The 21,725-nt window shown below is 41.4% G+C and overlaps 1 long non-coding RNA gene across 1 annotated transcript in view; it reads right to left on the reverse strand.

Annotated features, from left to right (window-relative positions):
• The window catches only part of LOC117220956 (uncharacterized), a 405,009-nt gene that overhangs the window by 294,411 nt on the left and 88,873 nt on the right, over positions 1 to 21,725 (reverse strand). The window lies entirely within an intron of this gene.

Genomic DNA, 21,725 nt, shown 5'->3' on the forward strand with positions numbered 1-21,725 from the left:
TTACTTTGTAATTATAACTTTCCAATTCAATTCCAATCCTGCCCAACTCTACTTGCATACAAAAAATGGCATGCAATCAAATACACACGTGAAAACCTATACAATGAAAAATTGTGCACTTGTTTCGCATAATTTCGTGCTCTTTGCTGGTCGTTGCTGCGGCGTCGCTGGAAACCGAGGATTAAATCTCAGCGCGCCATATTGACGGTTGATTCGCGAGGAAATTGCCGAGTAGAACGGAGGCGATCGGAAGAGATCCGAAAAGTTGTTACGTTGTTTGCTCGCGATAAGAACGGGCGAGAATTTGCCCGAAATTCATCTCAGTGATAGAACGATAGCGTTTCACGGGAACGAGAGCCATTAACGTTTCACCGTTCAGAGCGGCTCGAAAGAAGGGCGATGGAACGCTTCCGAGAATTCGCTTTTACCACGATGAGGCACTCCCGATCGAACGCCATCGTAATTTCTTATTTCTTTAACGTTGTTTATCCATTGTGGCCGGCTCGACGGCGCATCCTTCGCAACGATGGAACGCGATACCGCGGTCCCTCGGGACGCTTGCGACAACAAGATTGTCGTGCACATATCATTGAAAACGATATTTCCAATACATCGAGGGCCCGATACATCGAGCGCGCCGATGGCGGATCAAAGTAATGGAAAAATTTTGCGATCTACGAAGATTAATGGAATATGCCGCTTGACCGTTCTATTATACTCTGCTGGATTCGTCGGCGCCGATATCGTACGAAGGACAATTTCAATTACTTACAGAGGAACACTTCTCCGATGAACAGAAGCCGCGCGACTCGAGATTCCAGGGTTCTAAAAAAGTTCGAACTAACATCAGGAAGCTCCACAGTCGAATCTACACGAGATACGAGAGGAAGATCCTTAGATGTTTCTTAGAAGTTTTTAAAAGAATTAAAGTGATCGAGGACTCGAGGATTCCTGAAACAATCTAAACGATCCAAATGCTTCCAAATGCTTCCAGAAATACCTAAGAAGACACGAGAAATTCTAACAAATTTTAATTATTAAATTTAGTATAATTTATTCTAAAAAAAAGTCTACCACTCTTCTACGGTATTGGAAGCTATTGGAACAATTCTGAGAAGATCCAGAGATCCGAATGATCCACAGGTGTCAAGAAGAATCCAAAACATTCTGGCAAGATTCAGAGGCGTCTTAAAAAATAAAGAAGATCCTAAAATATCCCCGACGACGTCGAAAGCGATAAATTTCGTGTCACTGTTCCGAAACATCTTCGTCCACAGAGATTTCACGTAAAATCGACGCTTTTAAAAACTCGTTCAGGTAGTTATCAATATTTTCCCAAGTAGACAAAATAATATTTTCTTCCTTTTACGCTATCGTTTTTCCACTTCGATCGCAAGGTAACGCCGTTGTCTCGCGCAGCTTCTGTTGCTCGCTCGTTAAACGTGATTCGGTTTCAGGGAGCGGTGTCGTACGCAGGTTGCATCAACGCAGGTTGCACCAACGCAGGTTGACGCGCGTCGATGTCATCGATGGTATTCGGTCGTTAGGGTAATTGCTTTCACGGCGCGGCGGTCCTCTTAGCGAGAGAACGTGGCGTGGGCGATGGTTCGCTTTCGTCGTGGCGATATCACGTTAAAGAGTTAAAATAACGCGGGAAGGGGCGGTATGAGAGAGAGAGAGAGAGAGAGAGAGAGAGAGGCAGAGAGAGAGACAGAGAGAGAGACAGAAACAGAAAGAGAAAGAGAAAGAGAGAGAGAGAAAGAGAAAGAGAGAGAAAGAGAAAGAGAAAGAGAGAAAGAGAAAGAGAAAGAGAAAGAGCGAGAGAAAGAGAAAGAGAAATAGCGAGAGAGAAAGAGAGAGAGAGAAAGAGAGAGAGCGAGAGAGCGAGAGAGGAAGAGAGAGAGAGAGAGAAAGAGAAAGAGCGAGAGAGAAAGAGAAAGAGAGAGAGAGAGAGAGAGAGAGAGAGAAAGAGAAAGAGCGAGAGAGAAAGAGAAAGAGAGAGAGAGAGAGAGAGAGAGAGAGAGAGAGAAAGAGAAAGAGCGAGAGAGAAAGAGAAAGAGAGAGAGAGAGAGAGAGAGAAAGAGAAAGAGAGAGAGAAAGAGCGAGAGAGAAAGAAAGAGAGAGAGAAAGAGAAAGAGCGAGAGAGAAAGAGAGAGAGAGAGAGAGAGAGAGAGAGAGAGAAAGAGCAGTCGGGGCGAGACCTTTGGAGGCTGGTCTGGCGCGTCGTTACGGCCGTTAAGCGGCGGCTGCCACGGAATTCGTATTTAATTTCGTTAAACGAAACTGCAATCACATTTAAATTTTAATGCCCGGGACGCGGCGCGCTACGTCGCGGGAACACTACGGGGGCGGAACGTTTAATCGCGACGCTTTTATACGGCTGGAAGCGAGACGGAGAACGACCAGTAATTCCAGCACGGACCGTATTCCACCGGCAACGGAACGTCTCATTCGCCGGGAATAAGCCATTGGCCCATTGGCCATGAATAAGGAGAAACGGGCTGATAAGAGTGCACTTTAATTCGCGAAATTTTAATCCGCTGGGCGAACTCGTAGACCTATACAACCCTGCCCGAACACGTTCGAGACGCGTTCGTTGTGCTACGAGTTACGGTAATGTCTCTCTAATTGACGCTCGGATTGTCCACAAAAATGGACAATTTGGGAAGAGGAGATACGATTATTCAATCGTTGCGGTACATTTTTGTTGTCACGAATTGTCAACAACTATAAAAACGAGCTGCAAGGCTCGAATAATCGAATCCCCTCTTTCCAAATTTTCCATTTTTGTGCACAATCTGAGCGTCAATTAGGGAGACATTACTGTACATCGTGATCGTATACGGTTGTTTTGTTACGCTTGAATGGAATCAGAGTTACTACTACACTCTTGAAAGAATCAGAGTGACGTAAGTCCCAATATATAAAATTTGGATTTGCGTATTAACAGGCAATCTGTGCACGCCAGATCATTGAAAAGTCGAGTGGAATAAATTACAAAGTTACTGAACTGTAAAATTAACTGAAAATTAACTGAACTGTACATTTTCCTAACAATAAATTTGCTCGGTAAACAATGCGCATGCTAGTAAACAATAATATTCACTGTTTCTCCCAGTGAGGGAAATGTGACTTACGCCACTATCATTAACACGTTCCGTGCCGAGCTTTTTTTACTCGAATCTTCACACTTTGATATTTTACTAAAACTTGATGTATTACGTGCAATTATTAATTCTCGTACACATAACAACGTAACAAAAACTTATCAACGCCCATTCTTGCGGTGGAAATTGATTCTTCGGTTCTAAATTTCTTGTAAACAATTTGTTCAGTTCACTAAGTAAACATGCAAGCGTGTACCATCGATGATACACGTGGCACGGAACGTGTTAACCACACAACCCACTCAATTGTCTGTAGACAGTGGGTCTTCGCGCAAATTTCAGGAAAGAATTGTTCTTTCATGCGAACTCAAGAAAATGCGTCAGCTAAAGGATTTTAATTATAAAAATAAAATGAAAACGACCTCGTTGATTTATACACGTTTTCTCTCATTTAAAAAATTTAAACACGCCGGAACTGCGAAACGATTCACAATCCGATTATCAGAGTTGATCAGATTATCCGGGCTTGATTGTAGTAGATTAAATCAGGCGACAATCGATTCACAAGCAACCGATTAATCTTGAATGCAAGAAACCTTTAGCAACTTCGTGGATCAAAATTTCAGTCGGACTTTTCAATCGATTCAACGTACACAGTTCTTTCGTTACTCTCAATATTGTCTTCTTAATTTTTAATTTAATTTAATATTAAACTCTTTCATTCACAATGCTGTTAGCATCAATATATAAATTGTTAAGATCAATATATAAACTTTTCTGTGTAAACTGTTCTCGAAGAAATCGTGCGTGAGACCCGGCAATTTGCACAAAGAGATATCAAACGATACCGCGGCGAAACTTCGAGAGATTTCCCGATCTGCGCAGATTCGTCGCGATTATGCATACGGAAGCCGGTGACACAGGAAAATGAACGTCGGCTTGGAACGGCGTCGCGGGAACGTTAAATCCAACCGGTTCGAGACACAGTCGGCGATTCTATTCCGGCACCGGGGCATAAATAAAAGAGCCCGAACTCGCGGCTAGCAGCGGCGAGGATCGGAATCGTAATCGCGACAAGTCCCATTTCTCGGTCTTCCCGTACTCATGGCACATAAATCGCGGGAAACCTGCGGCGCGGATCCCTCCGGCGACCGGACAGGATTTACATGACGCGCGTACGCGATTCAAGGATTCGCTATAATGCCGGCAATTTTCAGCGCTTCGCGTGCGATGAGCCGTGTCCGCGGAAAATTTCCGTCGTTCGAACGAAACGCAAACTAACGCGGCGTTCATCATCGGAATTATTGAGCGCCGGTCAAAACAACCGGTCTCGCATCGTTCGTTTTAAAGTTGTTGACGTTATAGAGACTCTTTCGTAGAGGATGATTGATTCGATACCGGAACGCAAGCATGCATTAGGACGAGAACGATGAAAAGTTTAACGCTGTGTTTACCGAGTAAGAAAGACCGGCGGGTTATCGAATTATTTCGACGAAAAACATCGCGATTTCGTCAATTTTTTTCAGTTCAATCGATTTTTCTCAACATCCCGAATTAGAGAGATCAATTTTGCAACCGGTTTTGAAAGCGTGTCGAAATGTACGGGAAATGATGTACAAGGTGTCCCAAAAATGTCTCGCAATCCGCAAATAGAGGATTCCTGAGGTCATTTAAAGTAACTTTTTCCTTAGCGAAAATGCAATCCATAATTCATAACTAGTTCCAAGCAATGTAAGAATTCGTAACTAGTTTTCTTAAATAGTATAAGAATCTGAACTGGATCTAGCAAAACTCGAAATGGAATTCGTAACTAGATCTAAGTGGCCCAAGTATATGGACCATGTACAGAGTGCCCCGAAAATATCTCGCAATCCGAAAGTGGCGGGTTCCTCAGATCATTTGAAGCAACTTCTTCCTTTACAAAAATTTTCTCCGAGGCACCATTAACGAGTTATTAACGAAAAACTGCGACCAATGGAAGGCGAGATCAGCTGGCGCGGGACCGCCGAGCCAGCTGATCTCGCCTGCCTCGTGTCAGTCGTACTCGCCTCTTATTGGTCACTGTTTTTCGCTAATAACTCCTAAACGAAACGGCGGATTGCATTTCCGCTAAGGAAAAAGTTACTTCAAATGATCCCAGGAATCCTTCATTTCCGAATTGCGAGACATATTTAGGTCACCCTGTATAACGTGACATAAAAAGAAATGAATAGAACAAATTTCGTGTCTTTAATTTGAAACATGTTTATCTAATAAAAACATGCCCCATTCGACTCGATGCACTTTTTCCAAGGAATTCCTAACGCGTAAATGCTAATTTTGAAGAAATTTTGATCTTTCGAATGAATGAACTCGGCTCAGAAAAATCATCGCACGAGTTCAATTCAAAATACACAACAAGAATACCGAATTTGGATAAAAATCGTTTTGGCAAAAATGCGACGCTGAGAATATAAAATAATACCGTGAAAGAGATTATATCGTAAAGAACAACATAAGGTAAGCGTGGAGAGAAACATTTACGCGTGATAAAAATCCGACATTTCGCGTACGGCACGAACCTAACGTAATTATTTCCTCAGTTCCCAGTTCTCGCGCTAAGACTGTTATTTTATGGAAAGCCGGCGTTGAGACAGCGTTGAGTTGATTCAAGCCCCTCCAGGGAAAACAGTGCCGAGACGTCGCGACCTCAAAGTGCAGAGGATCAAAGGTTCCCGCGGAATCCAGAGAGGCGCACGAGGACGCGCGGTGATTTCGCAAGGAGCTGCAATAATTCGCAGTAAATCAACGTTTCCGCGCGAAATTTTCACTCGATGTCGCGCGATTTCTTCGCGTTTCCAGTCCGCGGCGCATAAATCGCGGCGAACTTGCCGCCGGAACTGTTCCCAACGACCGGATAGGATTTACATGATGCGCTTTCGGGATTCATAGTGCGCTGGTTCCGGAACGATGCCGTCGCGGCGCGACGATTTCGCAGGATTCCGCGCCCGGCGGGACGTTTTTCCGAAAATATCCGCGACCCGGAAATGCAGTTTACGCCTGCGATTAAATATCCCGCGGCCATAAAATCGAGCAATAATTCTCGAGCGCGATCACGGCTCTCGATACGGGCAGCTCGCGGAGCGGAAGCGCCGGGCGTGATTAACAGCCCGTGAAATAGGAACTCGCCGCAACGGCGCGGCCCGATAATTCTTCGAGACGCGAGCTGTAAGAAAATTAGCCGGAGAGCTCCTCCTAATCAGAATTCGATTTTACGTGCGCGACCCAGTTGCCCGACCGATGAAAATCATCGGCGCCGAGTGCTGCCGCGTCCTTCGCCAGGATAAAAACTCGATAAAAACACCGTTTTCCCATCGGGATAATGCCTGCCGAAGCCTTGGATTCTTCGATACGGAGAACGTTTATCGTAACCCTCGCAAGACGGTGGCTGTGTCAATCTTGACCCGGATCATTTAAACCTTAGCGCTCCGCGCGTTTCGCGAGTACTGCCTACCTTTTTGGAGCGGACACATTTTTGGAGCGGAGCGCCGGAGATGGAGGAAGTCTTACTTTGAGCGGAAAAGATTACACGTTCTTGCGAATGCATTTGATTTGATTTATTTTATAGATATACATTTTCCTATTGGAAATAAAAGATAAATTTTTAATTTTGTAATTCACCATGGTGCGATATCTTTGGTAACAATCTCCCGTGTGCATTCTGGGTTTACTTGGACGAGTGTCACAGTATTCACTTTGCCAAATAGAGTTACTAGATATTTCATAATTTAATATTATGATAATTATATAATATCACCATTATTAAAATTATGATAATTATATAGTATTGCGTAATTGTTGGTTTCCTTTATAATTTCATTCACCGATTCGTCCGTGGAAAATCATTTAAAATATTGTATCGGCTGTTCAATGTTTGTAGGAACTTGTGGTCCAATGACCTGTGACAATACGCTAAAAGGTATTCTATCTGGAATATGTGATTCTTCCGTAACATCGCGCCATTCATCTAAATCTTGTAAGGAATCTTCGCTTTCACTTTCAATGATTCTCATTCTTCGTCTCTCTGGTAGTATAATTTCGCTACTACTACTTGAAGTGTCAGAATCATTTATCATCAATTTAACCAACATTGTCTTCCACAATGTCTTTTAACTCTTCAAAATCAAACACGTCTTCGGTATCACTCGACTCTAAATTCTCATCATAATATTTATTTTTCTCCGTGTCGCTAACCATAGAAAAGGTCAAAAAATGGTTTAATCGTAATGGTACAGACTTAGCATGTTTTAACACTAAACCTACCGCGGTCAAAGTGACCGATTTCTTATTTTGCAATTCTGCAAAGTTCCGAGACGAAGTTCGTGAAAAACGCTTAAATAAGTTATATTATTGGAGCAAGTTTTATAATAAAAACTTTGCAAAATCTAAATAAATTCTATCTTCTCGCTTTTGCGAAGCAGTACATGCCAGTTAGTATTACTGCTTGGTTAGTATTACTGTTTAGCGTTAACTACAGATAACAATTGCTAACGCCGACGATAACGTATGATAAAAACATTTGGTTCCGCAGCGGAGCCTTTGGAGTTACGGAACAAATGACAAATGTCTCCGTAGCGAAGTCTTCGAAGCGCTAAGGGTTAAATCGTTCACTAAGTTGTGTAACAATTTCGGTGATCAGACAAAAAAAAATGCTGCTACAATGAGAACAAAAAGGCTGACATAAGTCTGCGATAAATGTCTTCGAAAATGTGTACCGGCAAATTGCTGAATAAAGCTCAGAATTATAAACATTTTAGAATTCACAGAACTATAACAGAACATCACAGAATTATAAACAGTGCCATTATGTAAATGAGGAGCGCCGTCCGCGCGTTAATTCGAGCATACGTTACAATATAAACAGCGGGAAGTATAAATCAATCCGGTCTCGCCGTTATTACGAAACGAAACATGTTAATCGGTTTTACAGCTCGGCACAATCTCGCCTCGCGGTCTTCGCAAATGAAATCGCCGCGTCACGTTCGAATCGGCTTGATAAAATATGCGAATGTCCACCGTCGAGTTGGCGCTCGGCGTTGCTAATTAGAAAGAAGCGCGTCCGAGGGCAGATTCTTTTGAAATCCGCGTGTGACGAATCTGTCGGATCAATTGCACGCGTCGGAGAGGGTTAAAAGCGGCATTGTCGCGCGGCCGACAAAGGGACCATCGAGCCGGAATAAAGTCGCGCAGCAACAACGGCCGGCGCGCCGTTAACCAAAAGCAAACCTCGCGTCGCCGATTCGTTCCCGGCACGATCGGAAACGGTGGCCCCCTTTCATCGCGAAGATTTCCGAGCGTTGTCGAGCGACGGTCCCGCGATCATATTCACGGGACGTCGGAGCTTATCGGGCGTTGTCGCGCGACAACGACGACGACGACGACGACGCGACGCTTGCCGCGCGATAATAATCGCGGAAGTGAATCGTGCTCCCGTCCTGTCTCGCCGGTTCTATTCAGTCCTCCGGCTCGTTGTTCGTCGAACTCGGCGAGATCACGTGCTCGATAGAAGAAAGATGGGACCCGGCGCAGCGCGGCTGGGTCGACGTGCCGAGTCACGAGATCTTCGGAAACGCGAATTCGCGGGGAAAAATCGCGGCTCGGCGGAGCCAGTTACTGCGGGATAACCAATTACCGTGTCTTTAACCCTTTGCACTCGAAACCATCTTAATTGTAAATCTGAAACGCTTTTTTTTGACTTATAGTATTTCCATTTTATGCGACTGTTGGGATTATGGAATGAAAATGAATATGATTCTAATTCTTTGCTTAAAAGGACTTTATTTTATTCCTTTATTGAGAGAAGGTATATGGGCGAAAACGATCGAGCGACCAAACTCTACTGAGAGTCCGGTAAGAAAAAACGCTTCTTTTATACCCTTCTTGGGTTCGTCTTATCCACCAATCAGAGACGTTTTGTTTGTCGCGTTTCACATTGTATACGTGACGCTGGGATCCCCAAACAGTCAGGGCACGATGTATATCTAATGGTACCGGTGATGATGTATCGTGGTATCTACTATATACAGTTTACATCACCGTCGTTGCCCGCTGACGGAACCGGCGAAAATGTAAACCGATATCTTAGTATCTTAGTACTAAGTAAACTATAGATTAATTTTTGTTCGAGGCTAAAATTTCAACAGCGACAAAGCGGATTTTGTGCATGTGAAATTGAGTCTTGCGATTCGTACAACGGTTACACTATTAACAATAATTTTAACTTGAACTCTGACAATATTAAGATTATCTTGGAATGTGATATAATATTTTCATCGGTGCCTCGGGGTCACCACTCGAGTGCGAAGGGTTGACTTTGTTCGAAACAGAATTAACTTTGTATTTATCGAACGACGCGTGTTACGTTCTTTTTCATTTATGTTCAATTCGTTATTGATATTTGTTAAAATTAAATTGAATTAATTTAAATTGCTAAAATTATTACAGTTTTTTGATATTGAATTCGCGGAAAGTACTGAGCGAATCAAGATCAATATTCGGTAATAGCGTTAATAATGAATGTTTTATTTTAAATTTATTAATTTAATGTATTTCTTCTTTTCTTTCTCTTCCACACAGTCTATCCTTTGATATCAAATTGACAGAATGGAACGACAAATAATAAATTTCCTCAAATTATTTCTGTAAGAATGAAGATCTAAGACAAGAGGAGGCAAATGTTTTGGCAAAGATTATTCTCACGTTGTTCACAGTAATGTCTCCCTAACTGACGCTCAGATTGTGCAGAAAAATGAACAATTTGGAAAGAGAAGATACGATTGTTCGAGCCTTCTGACTCATTTCTTATGGTTATCGATTGTCAACAACTATAAAAACGAGCTGCAAAGCTCGAATAATCGTATCTCCTCTTCCCAAATTGTCCATTTCTGTGGACAATCTGAGCGTCAATTAGAGAGACATTACTATATTTCTTCGGAATCCGCGAAAACTGTGCGAGAGTTAAGTAGAACGTGTATGAATCATTTGAAGAAGAGTACATTTAAAAGATTCGTCATTTGCGCAATATGAAACAGCCTGGTTTAAAACGTAGATGCGGCGCAAAAATAACGACTGGCCAGCCTCAATATTAATAAAACAATTCGCGGAGAAAACAGCTGAAAGAGTTTGCGTAAACGATAACCGCATCTGGCCTGGTTTTGCGCCAACAAGCGAATGAATTACGTAAAAAATGTCCAATAATTCCTTTAACATTAAAATTACTGACGCGAGCCCGAACAATCCATTTGAGAATGTTTATTTTACCGGAATCATGGAATACGCGCGTTCGTTCGCTGGAAATACATGCTTTATCGAATAAATTCATTTGTTTCTGGTTTCGTCGCAGTAAAAACAGCGTCGCATTTCAACAATTTCTAACCGAACGCGCGGTTTCGCGTAAAAGTAAAAAAATTCGAAATGTTTGTCGAAATTCGAAACAGAGTTTATTCCCGTCCGTGGGAACGAAATATTTGGATTACCGCTACGTACGAGCCCGGCACGAATATTCGACGATGCTGGCTGTCGAAATCAGCTTTGACAGCCGACGCGGTCGAGGCGGAAAATTACAGAAAATTGGGATTCGTGTTTCGCGTGAGCTGCCCGAAGAATGCCCCGTTCGCGTCACGGATTTATCCCTGGGTGGCCGTCGACCGGGATCGACTTGATCGGCCCGGGATAATCGCGCGGAAACAGGGCTCGCATTTGCGTTCCGGTGTGCAGCGGGTAATTGGCCGCGAATTAGCTGCAACAAATTCGACCGAGCGTTGTGTAATCGGGAATTACACGGCCGCAAAATCGCTGAACGCATGGTAATTGCCAAACAACCGGGCTCATCGCCTATGCAACAACGAGACAACGACGTTAATCGGATGAACTCGTCCGTGGGCCCACAGGTGTAACGCTGAACGAGATCGTTCCGAACCGATACTGCGGATACTGTTCCTACCCGAAATTCGATTCTCGATACAACGTTCGCTGTTGAGACAGTCCGCTCTTTCAACGAACTACTGCGAAATTTATGGGACGCCGCGTCGATATTTCGGATACCTTGTTCCGTTCAGATTGAATTCATCGGTCGTCGAAACTGTCACGGAGAAATTAATATTTCCATTCTTGTCCTCTTATGGTCGAAACATGATACCTACGCTATTTTTTTCTTTCCTAGTTCACTGATTCTCATTTTCTTAGTTCGCTGATTTTTATTACTTTATGACATTGGTATTTTATTTCTCTCTTGTTCATTGATTTTTGTTCCTTTAGTTCATCGATTTGCATTTCTCTTGATTATTGATTTTCATAATTTTAGTTCATTAATTTTTATTTATCTAGTTCATTGATTTTTATTTCTTTTGTTCATTTATTTTCATTCCTTCAATTTATTGATTTTTATTTCTCTAGTTCGTTAATTTTTATTTCCCTAGTTCACACTGATTTTTATTTCTTTAGTTCATTGATTTTCATTTCTGTAGTTCATTGATTCTTATTTCTCTTGCTCATTGATTTTCATTCGTTTAGTTCATTGATTTTATTATTATTTATTATATTTAATTGATTTTCATAACTTTAGTTCATTGATTTTTATTTCTCTTGTTCATTTATTTTCATCTCTTTAATTCATTGTTTGTAATCTCTCTTGTTCATTTATTTTCACCCCTTTAATTCATTAATTTTTATTTCTCTGGTTCATATTGATTTTTATTTCTCTTGTTCATTTATTTTCATTCCTTTAATTTATTGATTTTAATTTCTCTAGTTTGTTCATTTATTTTCATTCCTTTAATTTATTGATTTTTATTTCTCTAGTTTGTTCATTTTTATTTCCCTAGTTCATTGATTTTTATTTTTTTTAGTTCATTGATTTTTATTTCTGTAATTTATTGATTTTATTCTTTGCTATACTCTCTCCCATTCTCCACGCAAAAAAAACCATTTTCAACAACTTCATTGAAATTCTTCATCCTTCTTTCTTCAAAAACAGCGTCCCCACTTTAGTCTGCAAAAAATTTCGTTTTTCCAAGTCAATCGAATTTTGAAGTTCCAAGTTTCAGCGACTTCGAAATTATGCCACACACAGATTGTTATTCTGTCGCGACAGTAACGATCCGTGAACAACAGACACCACGGCGTAGAATTCATTTCATCAGCGTCGTCGCCGGGCGATCCTCTGATGGGAACAGGCTCTCGTGGAACTATCAATCCATCCGCAACGCTTTTAACGAACCGACGGTCAACGGGTTGCAAGCCAAAAGCTTCTCGTGTCTGATCGATCGATTTCCGATGAACGTTCGTCACTCGGCGATCCTAATGAAACTTTCGCCAAGGTCGCGTCCATTGGAGCCAGGATCTCGAAAGGAACAGCCGGAGCAAAATACATAATAGAGAAAACGGAGACATGGACGATAAAGAACTTGAAGGATAAAGAAAACGCGAAACGCGAGAGAGCAGTACTGAATTTTTCAACGACGATCTTATTCCGGTCAGAGACGAGCAACGTTTTATTCGGACGACGGTTGAAAGATAAAAACTAACGAATGAAGTTTTATGCTGTCGTAATAAATATTCGATCGAATAAAAATGTATCCGAATCGAATTTGATTCGGATAAGAATTTATTCGTACAGAAATTCATGCGGAAAATAATTCGTTTGAATAAAAATGATGGAATATGAAGTGTTGAAAGAATTATTCGTATTAATGTAATTAATAAAGCATTATTCGAATAAAAAATTATTTGAATAAAAAGGTATTCGAATAAAAAGTATTCGAATAAAAAAGTGTTCGAATAAAAAATTATTCGAATAAAAAAGTATTCGAATCAAAAATTATTCGAATAAAAAAGTATTCGAATCAAAAATTATTCGAATCAAAAATTATTCGAATACAGAAGAATTCGAATCAAAAATTATTCGAATCAAAAATTATTCGAATACAGAAGAATTCGAATCAAAAATTATTCGAATCAAAAGTTATTCGAATACAGAAGAATTCGAATAAAAAATTATTCGAATAAAAAAGTATTCGAATCAAAAATTATTCGAATCAAAAATTATTCGAATACAGAAGAATTCGAATCAAAAATTATTCGAATCAAAAATTATTCGAATACAGAAGAATTCGAATCAAAAATTATTCGAATCAAAAATTATTCGAATACAGAAGAATTCGAATAAAAAATTATTCGAATAAAAAAGTATTCGAATCAAAAATTATTCGAATAAAAAAGTATACTAATAAAAAATTATTCGAATCAAAAATTATTCGAATCAAAAATTATTCGAATAAAAAATTATCCGAATAAAAAAGTGTTCGAATAAAAAATTATTCGAATAAAAAATCATTCGAGTAAAGAATTATTCAAATAAATAAAATAATTTATGACGAATAAATGAATCATTCGAATAAAACATTCGACTAAAAGGAATTCTTAGATAAATATTTATTCGAAGCAATCCGAATTATATCTAACTCTGCTTTCAGTATCGTGCTGTTAATAGCTTAGACAGAGCTACTACTTTGAACAGCAATTACTTGAGATTTGAACTGGAAAAAAATTCGTTTTCAAATGGAGAAGTCTGCGTGCCTGTGTTTCGTTTACAACGTACGTTTAATGCATAGAATTCCTGCTCGATCGAGGAAGGCGAATAATTCGGAACGTTCTATTTCGCCTTTCTCACTGAACATCTACGAACAGGTTCAAATGTGAAAGGTGAACGTCAGATCCTCGATTAGGAGCGACCTGTGACATCCGAACGCTCGTACCCTTCATGCAAATGCCGGCTTCGGGCAACCACAGTAGCTGTCGGAAGTTCCACCTGGATTCCCGAAAAGAGGATCGGGATTCCCGCGTAAGAACCACGGGATTTATGCACGGGAACGCGGCAGCGAGTCTCGGAAGCTCCCATTTCCCTCTTCTTCCGTGATTTTTGTAGGTCGCAAGTGAACCAACAGCTATTTTGAATGACAAAGAACTTGCGGAATGAGATGGCATACGTTCGACAGCCGACAAGGTGTTACCTCATGCGATATTTCCGTTAGGCGCAGGGTTCGGAGCTTGAACAACAGTCGACATGAAAATCTCTGTGTCAGCTTGAGTCCTCGTAAGATTCGGATTCACAAAGAACGATTCAGCTGTTCTTAGTTGAAACGTTTCGTCCGCTGATTTCTCGCTTTTCAGGATATTTTGAAGAATTTGGAACGTCGCGTGCCTTTTTACCTTTCAAGTAAAGCTTAGGATATATTTTTGTATACAGTAATTTCTCCCGAATTCGTGCTCAGATTTCGCACAAAAATGGAGGCATTATGTCAAGATTATGTCATTCGACGAAGCTTCGAACGAAGCCTTAAATTAATCAAATCGTTTCTAAATGAGTGAAAACATGAAGCATGAAGTACAGTAATTTCTACCGAATTCGCGCTCAGATTTCGCACAAAAATGGAGGCATTATGTCAAGATTATGTCATTCGACGAAGCTTCGAACGAAGCCTTAAATTAATCAAATCGTTTCTAAATGAGTGAAAACAAATATCTATGAAGTACAGTAATTTCTCCCCAATTCGCGCTCAGATATCACACAAAAATGGAGGCATTATGTCAAGATTATGTCGTTCGACGAAGCTTCGAACGAAGCCTTGAATTAATCAAATCGTTTCTAAATGAGTGAGAACACGAAGTATGAAGTACAGTAATTTCTCCCCAATTTGCGCTGAAATCGCGCACAAAACTGGACAATTTGAGAAGAGGAGATACGATTATTCGAGCCTTGCGTCTCGTTCTTATAATTACCGATCGTCAGTAATTACAAAAACGATTCGCAATATCGCAATATAAACGATCCGAATAATCGCGTCTCCTCTTTCCATATTGTCCATTTTTGTGTACAATCTGAGATCGTCAATTAGAGAGAATTTACCGTACTTCACAGCGTTCCAAATGTAATTCCAATAATTCGTTCCCATTCATTTAAAAACGATTTCATTAATTTGAAAGCTTCGTTCCTTGGACGATCGGAAACGTTAAATTGCGACAATTCACCTAAAGAGGGCGGAATCGTGAGCGACAGATACCAAGAAAATTATACAACGGAATAAGAGAGGCGGTTAATTAGATCACGCGGCGTCCCTGAAAGGAGAAAGGAGTACCACGGGGTAGATAAATGAAATATACGGTGAGGAGGGATCGTTCAGCGGTACATTGTGAAACGCGCACGGGATATCGTGTGTTCGTATATTCCGCGCGCGGGATATCAAAGAGATAAAAGAAAATTATAGAAATTCCAACGCCTCGTCGGTTTTAATAACTTGCTAGGCGGATTCTCTTCCACGATAGGAAGATCGCCCGAGCGAGATCCATCTCCGGCTTTACGTAGAACGCGAGCGGATGTTTATGCAAATTTCAAACGAGGATCCGTTTCAATTTGAAACCTACATTTCCTGCTCAAGTTTTCATTTCGCGAAATATTACACCTACATCCTCCTCGTGGCTTCCACTTTGCTCGGAAATCACCATTTTTACTTGGACTCGCGAGAACCGGGATTACGTGGGCGTTCTCGCTAGTTTCGCATTCACGTGGCACGTTCGCGACCCGACACGTACATTTTTTGCCTCGCGCGGCAACAGACAAAAAATTGATTGCGTATTACTTTCCGATTAAAACGAAGTGGGATCAGGCCGGATTTCATTTCTCCGGCGACGGCGGGCACGAGAATCGAAAGTTCCAACGGTAATTTGTAAAAGTCCTAGCGTGCAGTCGCTGGACAATTTATTGAGCGCGATTAATTGCGTCGGATTCGCTCGTCGAAGACCACGTCGATGAAGGGATGAATCGCGAGCGAACGGACGAACATAATCGACGGAACCGAGAACGAAAACGTTTGACTCCGCGATTAACCCTTTCGCTACTACGGGTGACTATAGTCACCCGCCACAAAACGACACCCGCATACGATGGGTGACTGTAGTCACCGGCCACAAGATGCCACCTATACACGACGGGTGACCATAGTCACCGGTCACAACAATGGAGCCAAAAGTTAAAACAAGGGCTATCGCCTCGCTTTCCTCTGTTCGCAGACGCTATCATCAACCAAAAACTACGGTCAATTGTAATAAATCTGGTCGTATTAATCCAACGTTTTTGAAGCAAAAGACTTGGCCCCGAATGCTGAAGACGGCGCGCGCTTAATGTTCCTGCATTCGGCAGGGTGCTCCGTTCTACACGAGGGACTCCGCGGCGAGGCCGGATATATCCGGCATCCATCTGATGACCAATATGGACGAGTGCCGAATACATCTGGCATCCGTGTAAGCCATATTTCTGTAGGCCCTTTACAGAATGTTTACAGGAAACATTTAAAGAAAGATTTAGGAACGGATTAAGCACAGTCATTACTTAACGCTTAAGAAAATCTTCGTACAAAAGTGAACTGACCCTGCGTTATGTGCGCATTTTCGGCGCGGCACCCCATAAAGTGGGAGTTCGTACCGAAAGGGTTAACCATTTCTGCAGAGACAACTCTCGCGAACCGGGTTCACGTTTGCGTCCACGCAAGATTCGTGTTTCCGCGCTCGTTATCGAGCCGACGCGCACAGCTTTTTGCATCGCACAGCAACAGATAAAATATCGATTGCGCGTTACTTTCCCGGGATCCGAAGAAAGCGGGATCGAGCGGGATTTTATTTGGCCGGCCGATAGCTCCGATGGCGCGCGAAGTATCCCGAGCGCGCGTATTCAACTTCATCGAACGCGTTGTATCTCGTCGTTCGGGAACTTTTTACGAGCTACAAACGCATAAAAGCTCCGCCGGTCGAGTATTAATCCGCGCCCCGGATGTTTTCGGCGAGCTGCAGTCGATGCACACGCGACTCCGTTCCTCTTTCTTCCACCCCTCCCCCCCCAGCCCCCCGATTAATCGCGATCCGCGTTCTCGCGCGTGCTTTCCGCCTCGCGTAACACCGACTCGACCCAAATCCCATTCGCGTCGAACAGGATTCCGCGCGAACGATTTCATTCGCGATGCCTCGGACTCGCCAATTAACCCTTTGTGCCCCGGAAAGCTTTCCTCCGTCAGCGAGCCGGCTTTATTACTCCTCGGCTGTTGAAACTGAATTTACAATTTCGGAGCTCCCTAATCGTCGTTACGCTCCCCTCCGCGATCGGAGCACCAACTTCATTTTTATTCCGCGTGTTCGGCAGCAAAACGATGAAAAACATGCATTTTGGTATGCTCGCGATACTAATCGTTTGACCGTGGATTGCTATGCAATAATTGCCTGCGTCAGTTGCGAGCAAAAGAAACTAAATAAAAGCTTCTTTCTTTCTTTCTTTCTTTCTTTAACCCTCTGCACTCGAAGATATTTCAACTGTAAATCTAGAATAATTTTTCTGGCTTATAGTATTTTTACTTTATATGACAAAGTGCATTTTATGCATATGAAATTGACTCTTGTGACTCACGCAACAGTTACGCCCTTAACAATGATACAAATTTAAATTTTGTTAACATAAACATTATCTTAGAACCTGATATAATAAATTTTAATGTTCCTCAGAGTCAGCACTCGAGTGCAAAGGGTTAATAATTGATATCTTTCTCAATAGATTAAAACACGATGCATTGACATCGAAACATTGTTTAAACGTTTATACTACTTTAAATTGCAGATACTAAATTTTGTCATAATTGTACACAGTCTATTCAATTATAATTGTACATGCGCTGCAGACGTATGCAAAATCTCAGTTCATTTTTTGAGACGTCATGGCAACCGTTTCGAGAACAATGGATCTAATTGTTCACGTCATGCTAAAAGTGTCGTAACTTCGTTATCGACTGCACCGATCGAATTCGGAGTGCACGTTTCTAAAGTGCCGCACTTTTTGTTACAAGCGAAAAGATATTAATTCCGTCGGACCTGCCAAGGTTGAAGCACTATCGTGGAACGATTAATCCGATAGCTCGGCAGCGCGTGATTGATTCGCAGGGGCAGCCGATAACGGAAACAGAAGTACCGCCACGGGTCAGTTGCGACACTCGAAATTCTGGCCACGTTTCCGGCGCAAGCGAGACCCTCGGAATTCCCCCGAAGGAATGCGAATGCACCGGCCGAGATGCGCCACGGATTCCCGAAATTCCGCGGGCCACGGTCTCTCGGGTTCACACTCCGTAGGCTTTGCGGCGAACCGCGGAAGCGGATCTGCAGCGGCACCCTTGAATCCTGATGACCGAGGAATTTCGTCCCGAGAAAACTGATGGCTTCGTCGCGGCGCTCATTCGCCGAGAAATATTGAACGGAAGAGGACACGGGGCACGGCGAAACGTAGTCGAAACGGATATTTTTGGATTTTAGAAATTGTTCGACTGCGGATCTTCGAACAGATTATGATTTCGGATTATTTCATATAATTTGAAATAGGTGATATAATTTATTATATATAATATTACATATAATTATATAATACAGGATGTCCTAAAAATGTCTCGCAATCCGGAAATGGCGGGTTCCTCGGATCATTTGAAGCAACTTCTTTCTTTACAAAAATTCTCTCCGAGGCACCGTTAACGAGTTATTAACGAAAAACTGTGACCAATAAGGAATCGAGTACGGCTGACGCGAGGCGGCCCAGCCAACCAGCGCACGAAACCCAGTTCCGTTCATTGGCTCGGTTGCCTCGCGCCAGTCGAGCTCGCTTCTCATTGGTCACTGTTTTTCGTTAATAACTCGTTAACGGTGCCTCGGAGAACATTTTTGTAAAGGAACAAGTTGCTTCAAACGACCTGAGGAACCCGCCACTTTCGGATTGCGAGACATTTTTGGAACACCCTGTATGTATAATATATTATATAATAATATAATAATATAATATAATAGTATAATAATATTATATAATAATATATATAATATATAATTATATGTATAATACATATAATATGTTATATATATAAATTTTGTATTATATTATATTTTAATATTATATATATAATTTATATTATAATGTAAACCTTTCGAACATTTTGTAACTGTAAATATTCCTTCAGCTAACTAAAATATGCCTTGTGATAATGGTAATACTATATACAATAGTTTTGCATTACATTTTTACATTATTTTCTAGGCTTTTTTCTCAAGTTACTATATAATTTCGCTGAATAGCTTGATTTCTTCTACGTATGACATAACTTTTGCTGTTTGTAGTTATCCAAATATTCTTTGATAGTATTGGGAATTTTTACATTTTTTACGTGTTACAGCAACATGAAATTGCTAGTGATTGTTCTTAAAATGCAGTGCGCACAAATTCATTTCTTACTTTAAATTAACAACTTTTTGTTCTTCTCCCGTTGGCTTATTTGTTTGTCTATGGTTTAAAAGAATACCTTTTGCACCATGAATAGGAAAAATGTAACAATTTCATGATACCCAGAAGCAGAAAATGTGTGAATTTTTATCCTAGGTATGAAGATTAATGCGCAGAGTTTAATTAATGTATTATTATATTATTGTATTATTATAATTTTATTGTATTATTAATGTATTATTGTATTATTATATTATATTATTAATGCATGTATTCGAGTTTCAGGTAATTTCGTATTTGTATTCGAATTTCCTGTAATTTTTTATCCAAGTTCGTCGAACTTGAGAGTATCGAATTATTTCTTAAATCATAGAAAATTTGTCACGAGATTAATCTCATCCGAAACACTGTGTTTCTTTGATAAAGAAACGTTCGGATCGATCGCGGACGATCGAGCGGATCGAACCAACGAGGTCGCGAATTAACGATGCCCAGTACCGAAAAACGAATCGTTAAGAACCGCAAGAAAAACTTCATTTTGTCGCAACTATTAGACAATTTAAGCACAAATTCGCATTGTCGCCTCCTTCTCAACGAACTCCGACATCGAACTTGCGCGTCGAGCAATTGCGATCGCACGAGCCAGCGCGACGCGAAGCTTGTCCGGCCGAGTTTACAGAATTGAAACGACATCATCGACTATCGAAGTACTAATCGTAGACGTAATTAAGTATAAGTATTGTAAAACAGTTGACGTGTCTCGTCTTCGTCGGCCGATCTCGCCGGGGAAACTTAGCGTCGATGAAACTAAGGATCGCGACGGGAGAGCGTATTGCATAAGGCACGTCGTTATAATGAGTCTTAGATGGTACCGGATTAAATAGCGCGCGCGATCTGACGCGGATCACTTTAACCCTTTCGCTACGGGCGGGTTCTCCACCGCGGTACTTCCGCTGAACGGAGCGCCGCGACATCACTGCACGCTACGCGACGCCGATCGTCAGCGGGAGTACCACGGCGGAGAACCCAAGCTGCTTGAATGTTTTCGTACGAAAAAATTTCTCTCCAAAGGGTATTTATAAATAAAGGGTATTCCAGGGTATTTATAACGTCTTAGCATGCGCTCTTTAATTTACAGTATGAGAGGAAATAACATTATGCAATATAATGCATCTTATGAAAGGCCACTATAGTGGCCCATAGTACCTCAGTGGCATCTTATGAGAGGCCACTATAGTGGCCCATAGTACCTCAGTGGCATCTTATGAAAGGCCACTATAGTGGCCCGTAGTACCTCAGTGGCATTATACGAAAGGCCACTATAGTGGCCCGTAGTACCTCAGTGACATCTTATGGAGGGCCACTATAGTGGCCCGTAGTAGCGAAAGGGTTAATTATACCTTGTACAGCGTCGCGGAGCGCGTGTTGATCCGCGCGGAACCGACATGCGACGCGACAACCGGAGAAATAAAGGTGAAGAACGGATCGCGAGCGAGTACGCGAGCCGCGTCCAGCCGGCGCGAATGTTTGTAAATATACCTTAATGTTCCCTGTACGAGACTACAAACCTACTTCCATGTGTAACTTAATTTTAACCGAGGTGTGGCATATACAATTACAGCGTTCGTCCCAGCTCGTTCTGATTATTTACCCGGCGACCCTCCACCAGAGCCGATAAAAAAGCGCTTGAAAAGGACAGGGTAAAAATATTTGTGAGAAACTCATGGAAACAGTGTTAACACGTTCCGTGCCACGTGTACCATCGATGGTACACGCTTGCATGTTTACTTAGTGAACTGAAGAAATTGTTTCCAAGAAATTTAGAACCGAAGAATCAATTTCCACCGCAAGAATGGGCGTTGATAAGTTTTTGTCACGTTGTTATGTGTACGAGAATTAATAATTGCACGTAATACATCAAGTTTTAGTAAAATATCAACGTGTGAAGATTCGAGTAAAAAAAGCTCGGCACGGAACGTGTTAAGGGAACGCTCTTGTTTCTCTGAGATAATTGTTCGAGATTTATTTGACGTCGTAGAGATATGAGCCGCTTATTTTGAAAGTGGCATAAGTCACTTTACCGTAATGAAAAGTGGTGATTTTTTAATGTTTATATACGAAATTATTTATAGTGAGAAAAATATATCAGTATCCTGAGATAACAAATACAAGTAAATCTTCCCGAAAGTTAGCATCCATATTTTGAAACGTGTTAAAACGCAAACCCTTAAATATATCGACTTAAAAACAAAGTGACTTATGCCACTTTCAAAATAAACGGCTCATGT

Source organism: Megalopta genalis, chromosome 1, assembly GCF_051020955.1.
Source record: "Megalopta genalis isolate 19385.01 chromosome 1, iyMegGena1_principal, whole genome shotgun sequence".
In the NCBI taxonomy this organism is placed as follows: Eukaryota; Metazoa; Arthropoda; class Insecta; order Hymenoptera; family Halictidae; genus Megalopta; species Megalopta genalis.